Source organism: Miscanthus floridulus, chromosome 2 (genome assembly GCF_019320115.1).
Source record: "Miscanthus floridulus cultivar M001 chromosome 2, ASM1932011v1, whole genome shotgun sequence".
Taxonomy (NCBI): Eukaryota; Viridiplantae; Streptophyta; class Magnoliopsida; order Poales; family Poaceae; genus Miscanthus; species Miscanthus floridulus.
This window is the reverse complement of record NC_089581.1, coordinates 76814907-76822597: the sequence shown is the minus strand read 5'-3', so window position 1 is coordinate 76822597 and position 7691 is coordinate 76814907. Positions and strand designations below refer to the sequence as shown.

At 40.6% G+C, this 7691-nt stretch overlaps 1 pseudogene; it reads right to left on the bottom strand.

Moving 5' to 3' along the window:
* Nucleotides 1-2580: 2580 nt before the first annotated feature.
* On the bottom strand, nt 2581-5640 carry LOC136526298 (uncharacterized; annotated as a pseudogene).
* Between the last annotated feature and the right edge of the window lie 2051 nt (nt 5641-7691).

Genomic DNA, 7691 nt, shown 5'->3' with positions numbered 1-7691 from the left:
AATTAGGAAGGGATGCGTTGACTTGGGATTTTCTAAATAAAAAATGTGCCCAAGTAAGGAAACAAAGTCAATGTAGAGATCAAAACGAATACCAATAAAGTCATTTACAACTATACACATATTCACAGCATGTGTGCAATACATTTTCTATCATATAGGCTCATTAAAACAACGAATCAAACTAAATATGTACATGTGAGTAAGTGATGGTGCCATAAAACAGACTTGTTCATATTAAGTACTACATGTCATCATGAGCATGCCATAAAAAATCATGATGGAAAAGCATTGAGACTAAATATAATTAGGCAATCATACCAAACTTGTTTGATCATACAGCTTTAAAACAATAGGATTAGATAAATAGGTAGCACAGCTACAAGTAAACTTCTAAATAACTGATCGTAGCAAAGAAGATTGCAACATGTAACACTTTGGCCTTAGCTACTTACTGCATAGAGCTATGGTGGTACATTTTTCAGTAATTATCTCTCTAGGTTTATTATCATTTCTCGGTTTCCTCTCAAATCTTAGCATACTAATGCTCACTAATTCAAACAATTCAAGTTTACACTTGTTTTTCCACCAACATATTCATTCTTTAGCAGTTAACAAAACACATTAGTATCTTACGTACTGGATTAATATAATTCCTATGCCAGACTGGGGCATCTTTCTTGATGCATCATAATTCATAACGACCCGTACAAACCATCTCAAGTTGGCATCAGAATGGTAATCGGCATGCACTAATTCTGCATTATTCGTGCAACAAAATCCACTAATTGTACATGATTGCATGCATAGGAGTGAGGGCAAATTTTTTTTGAAAGGACGGCAAGAGCTTTGCTGTAGTTTTTATTAGACGAAGAAAAAACAAAAGGTGTACAGACACTACTCAAGAAAAAGAAAGCGAAGCGCTTCAGCCAGGGTCAAAGAAACTCCAAAACAAGACAGGAAACCACAAACCACTCCCACCGAAAAAGAAGGACTGGCTGAAGCGCACTCCATGAACCACCCAAACCGGCAACCGAACTACTAAGAAAAAGACCCTGAAACCTAAACAGACTAATCTGCGACTGTGGCAGTTGTGCATGGCCATTGTATTGAGAGATGTCATCTTTGCACAAACTTGCGACTTCTCTTTATTTTAGGATCATGATAATTTTTTTATGCAATCGGACATCAGGACTAGCCCAAGCTCATTGAATTTCTCTTTGCATTACTAAGAACCAAGAAATATTATCAGACAACTTACTAATCAGCTAGATCAGCCAAATTCAGTACATAAGGTTAGTGAACTGGGAACTGTTTCTTTAGAACAGGCCTTGCCAACTGGACAATAGCTAAAATAGTTAGCAATGGTAATATCACAGATCTATAAAGAAAACATTCATATAATTTTTTACTTCTATGACATTCAAAGAATCTAGACAAACTAGAACAAGGAATTCTTCTATTATCTAAAGAAAACTAGAACAAGTCAAATATATTACTTGGCCAATTGGCCGTGCAACATTTAAGCGTGTCAGACTCTTCATTTTCTCATATTGCCAAAACTGGAGCATCTCTTTGCAGCAACACACTCGCAACACATTAAAACATGGTTCCAAGTCACATGCCCCCTACTATTGTAAACTGAGAACTGTTTTGAAGAAATAGCCTTGGTAACTGTAGCATTGGGTCTTACTATAGAGAAGGAAACCTCTTTGGCACCCAAACAGAAGAAATATGCAAGCCCTTTTCAACTACTACTAAGTTACATGTATACAGTAACATGTGCAAAAAAAAAATTGCGTAAAACATCATAATGTTCATTTCTTTCTATACAAGTAAACCATGCATTATGCAAGTTCAGTAATGTAGATATGCCAAAAGAAATAATATAACAAAAAGAGGGAAGCTGACCGCTCTGCGTAGTTGGACTTTTTTTTACAACCTTCCTAGGCATACCAGGAAACGCATTAAATGGTGGCAACATCACCCCTTGCATTTTCTGTTACACATTAATCAGAGATGACAATTTTCACTATCAGGTGGAGGATTTACCTAGTGGGAACAATTACTTTGGTAAAAAGGTAACTGTTGCTTTGGTCTTCAGAACCAAATGGCTATGACTTTGCAAAAGAAATGGAGATGTTGAGGATATAACCTATAAAGTATTGTATTGCCACTCCTAAAAGTTTTCATTTTTAAACAAAAAATAATCTTTTACAACCAAAGAAGGATGTCCCCAAGGCAAATCATAACATTGAGTTTAGACTTAGAATTATAAGGGTTAGTGTTGAAACCAAAGACTTTTTACTTCTCACCAAATTGATGATTTCACTAGACATCAACATAGAAATGTAAGAGAAGATGCTCGCAAAAAAAAAGAAATGTAAGAAGAGAGAATACCGGCTTACTGGGAGGAACGTTCTGGGGAACAGCACAATAATATTTTGATGTAACCTCCATTCTTTCCATGGATCAAGCCATTTGGTGCTTCTATCTTCTTTGTAGTATCTGCAATAACAGAAACTTGTTATGAAAAATAAAGATGTGAAGCCACAAATAAAATAATAAAAAAAGGTATGACAGTTACATTGGCTGGAGTCTGATTTTCGGCTACAATCGATTGAAGACCACTCTTGGCCGATTCACATCTTATACCCTATAGACAAAAGGCAAGACAAGTAACAAAAAATTGCATATACATTAGAGATTATCACGAAAAACAAACAGAAGCATAACCTTTACTGATGAATTATTATGGCATGGTATACTTTCTACCTTTGGCTGAGACTGAGAAGCTATAACAGCCTGTCTCAACTCCACTACTTCACGTTCCACTCTTGCCAATCGTTGTTTAGTGCAACTATCCCATCATCCGTTTTGTCCAAATGATCAACCAAAAGATTATTCTCATTTTCCACTCTTAACTTTTCTGGTTGAAGCTTACTGGATGTAAACATAAATACTGTAGGCATTTCCATGTTGTTAATCCTTGCCTACATTGGTATCAAGGTACATTCATTAGCTTAAAGAGAGATGGTAATATATCGAACAAGATTATGGAAGACTAATAGTTTACTATGTGCCTTGCTTACTGTAAATAAATTAATCAAACAAAGCATGTACTAAACTCAATAAATATAATAAACTAATCTGTATTTGGTTGTAAGGAACTAGTGATTTTATTATTTCTATCCATATGGAACATTGGTTACAAGCATATTAATACTGGACTGACATGCTATAGTAGTCTGATTAATTCAAACCATTTGGGACAATAACAAATATCCTGAGAAGTCAGTGCTTCAGATTTTATCCTGCTCAGAGAGAATGGTACCTGAGTGGTAAATTTATGCAATATAAGAAAACAGAATTAGGGACAAACTCCTATGAAACCTAACTATTGGAGCACAAAAGGACAAATGAACCAAGAAATCATATATTTTGGTATGCTGCAAGCACACAGTAGCAAGTATGAAACGAAATAGGTAGGACCTCCTGTTCAAAAAAAAGGTTGATTTGGAAAAAAAATGAGATCCAACCTAGGAGGAACTAGGTGGTTTTTCATTAAGAAGAGAAATAGGCACCCAAATTCAGTCCAAGACGGGACTTGAACCTGGGTGGTTTGCATTGCCACACCTCTCACCCAACCAGTTGAGCTATGCTCACTTCCTAAAAAATTGAAGCAGGAGAGGATCGAACCCAGAACCTCACGAATGAGAAAATGATGCACTACCACTGTGCCACTTAAGATTTTTTTTAAAACATGAGATCCAACCTAGGAGGAACTAGGTGGTTTTTTCATTAAGAAGAGAAATAGGCACCCAAATTCAGTCCAAGACGGGATTTGAACCTAGGTTGTTGGGTGCATTGCCACACCTCTCACCCAACCAGTTGAGCTAGGCTCACTTCCTAAAAAATGAGATCCAACCTAGGAGGAACTAGGTGGTTTTTCATTAAGAAGAGAAATAGGCACCCAAATGACATCAACACTACCCAAGAAGGAAACTTTAAGCAGTGATTCATATTTCAGTATATTCTGAAACCATCCTGTACAAATATATGTATTTTCATGTGTCATACAACTGTTATCATGCCACAAGCAAAATTGCACTTTGCAAAACACCACAGAGCTTGTGAATGACATGCAGGACCAAGCCCCTCGGCCATTGATATAGCCTAATGTTATTTTGGTGATTTAGGGTTTCACTAATGGTAGTAAAAAGTGCATTAGCATCAACAGTTAGAAATTTTGATGCATCATGCATGCACCCCTGAGACACAACTTTTGAGTTCGAGAGGCATAATTTTCAAGCATAACACAAATGTAAAGAAACATATCCCATCATACAAACTTCTGATCGTACCATGAAACAGCTAATGCAGGCGGAAAAGATAATTGGACAGGATGAAAAAATCTAAGTGCGTTCAAGGAATTTTTGGCATATTTCATCTTGTGGAGGTGACAGAAATAGTGCCTTCCAACAACAAATTTCATTAGTTCATAAATGACCCACGTGCACTGTCCTTTTAGTTTTTCCCCCAATGGGAACTCTGATTCTGTACTCTGGAACGGCAGGCTGAAACTTACATATTACCTACCACATTTTTATTTCACACTAATTTGGCACTAGTGAAACATGTTTGCAGGTCTAGTCAATACCTTGAGATAACCTATTCCCGTACCCCACCTGGGATCCGAGAAACGCTTCCCTTTTTCTAAGCACAATCATTAAACAAAGACCAGAATCTAGCTTGCATAACGTGACTAAGCTTTATAAATAATTAATTAACTGAGGACAAGAAGTCGCATTCACCGATTCCGTGATGGCCTTGGCGAGCTGCTTCCTCGCTTTCCTGATCTTCTTGTCCAACGCCTGAGCGTCGCTGTTTTCAATGCCGAGGAGCACACTTTCCAGCACACGCCGGTTCGACAAGGACCGTGGCCTCATCAACCAGGTAAGGATACAGCTCGCGCATCTCATCCAAAGTCTTGGCCTTGGGCTTCACCGCCTCCTTGCCGGCTGGTGGTTGGCGCTCTTCGCTTGGGCAGCGTCCTTGTTTGCTTGGGCGCCGGCGCCCTTCCCTTGGGTAGCCCTTGGGACCTCAGCAACCGGTGGTCTGGGCGGGGGTCGCGTCCCCAGACGTGCCTGGAGAGGAGGTAGAGGCGGCGTTCGTGTTCATCGGCGGGCGGAGCAATCTTCTTGGCGTCGCGGTCGTAGCGGCGCTTGAAGCTGCGCTGCTTGATGGCGAGTTCCTTTGCTCCGACGCCTTTCTTCTCGAGGCTGCCATCGAGCGCGCCGAAGAGCTCAGCCGGCGTTGGCAGGTTGCCGCCGTGTTCGCGGCGGTACGTGGCGAGGGCCTCCAGGATCCGGACCTCGTCGCCGGGGCCACGTGCGCTGGAACAACGCCGGCTTGCGCTTGGCCGGCGGCTGCGTGGCACCCGAGGCCTCGGGGAGCGGCGGCGGCGTCTTCCTCTTGTTGCGCCCGGGCAGCGCCGTCGGGCCCGTCGACGCCCGCTTCGCCGCGGACGACGGCTTCTTGCGTCGAGGCGACGAGGGCGCCATGGTGGATTGGTGGGGGGAGCGTGGGGAGAGGCGGGAGATGGAAACTGGAATGGCCTGCGCGGCGCGCGAGATCTGATTTTTCAGGCAGGGAGTGAGATTGGGAAATGAGGGGTCGCCGAAAACGACAAGTGCGCTGTCCTGTCCTGTCCTGCTCGGTCCGACTCCCGAGTCCCGAGGCAGGGGCACGCACTAGTCCAGGGTGCACCACGTCCACGCCCAGTCCCGCACGAGGGCGTTAGCATTTCTTAGTTTGATTTTTTTTCATTTGTTTTAGCATACTTCTTTCGTTCAAAATAAAAGTGCATCACGTTTCTCAATAAGTCATTTTTTAAATTAACTATTTATATGTAAAATTTATATTAATATTTGTATCTCCAAATAAATTTATTATAAAAGTACAATTCATGATCTATATAATAATGCTTATTATACATCCTGATTATTAGCACTTCGGTATATATATTTAGTCAAACTTTAAAAAACTTTGGACTCCTTGATAAATGAGATGCACACTTATTTTAGGATGGAGAGAGTATATCAAAATCTATTATTTTTCCTTTTGCAATATATATTTTTGTTTTGGTGATGGCAGCTTATTACGATTTCTTTTAAAAGTTTGGCGGTTGAAACTATCTTACATTATAAGACATGCCTATGAGTAGGCTTACTGGTAGTTTTAGCTGGTGTGGTATATAGGCAGTGGAATATCTAAGAGATGGTTCGTGCGGGCCATGATCACCCTAGAATTTGGAAACGGTATTGTAGATATATATGCAGTAAACTAGCTAGTAAGTAAACTTTATTCCTCATTTTAAGAAAGAGTTACATACACTAACAGCCTTTAAACTTATGGCCCTGTGCCACTTATGTACACGTACTTTTAAAAAAATCAAAATATGGCTCCCTAAAGTTGATAAGTCGTGCATTGTAGAACCATGACACCTCAGCGACGCCTTCCACCCTATGTGGCAATGCTAGCGTGGATACTAGATGGTTTTTGGCAGGATTGTTGCCTCTGGTGGAGGGATGGGATTTTACAAAGACCACCCTGTCTTGCTAAGAAAGGAGAAGAGGTCGCTTCCCCCAAATGTTCTCTCTCTCAAATCGATCTCCCTTCATCAGCTTCATCTAGTTTGTTCCCGCTGCCTCCCTTGAAAGGACCTGAATGTTTAGTTTTGCCGATAACAAGTTTACCAAGTGTCGTTTGCCAAGTGTAACACTCGGCAAACCCTTTGCCGAGTGTTTTTGGGACTTCGCCGAGTGCCCCTAGCACTCGGCAAAGCTCCTGTATCTGGTAGTGAAAGACGCTTTATCCTGCAATAATATACATGATACACCTTGATAACAAAATCTAGCAGAACATTTAAAGAGCACACAATTATAAGGTAAATTGAGCTGGTAGTAGAAAGCCAGGCCTAGACTGTTATGAAACAAAAAATTAATAAAAGCATATTACGAATTAAATCAGTAAAGTTTCAGTATACATTGCAAATTTGTCTATTTTTTTACTATGAATAATCTCTTAACAAACCTTAGAGAAGAGCTGTCGAAAACCATTGCAATACTTTTTAGTTGCTTGTGCTAGCTCCCACGGTACCTGTACCCACTCGACAAAGAAGATGAAACTGAAATAATTGAAACCACAAAGCAAGAACTTACGTGACCAGGACTTGCGGGGAAGAATGGAACCAGGTATGCTAGTTTGCAGTCTTGCGGGGATGTTAACATACAAAACAGAAAACAGAACAAAATTGATTTCAGAGTCTAATGAAATTTGGCAAAAAAAACAAAAAAATAGAGAGGTGAAGGAGAAGATTGTGGTCAGACCTGATTCTGATTTGCTAAATCCATTATCTGCTAAACCCTGCGGCAGACAAATCAGAATACTCGAGTAGGGAGAGGTGGAGGAGAAGATTGTGGATCAACCTATTTTGGGGTTTCCAATGTCTATCTTATGTCAAAACCTGCAAACAAATCAAAATCAATAATGGAGATCACAAACATCAGGGAAGAGGAATTGTGCACTGCAGTGAATGTCATTTCAGCATGGACAGGGGCCTCTTGCTAACTGGTAACCGGTGTCCAAACAGGAGGAGGTTGAAAGCAGGGACTAGTGTGTGTGTGTGTTTA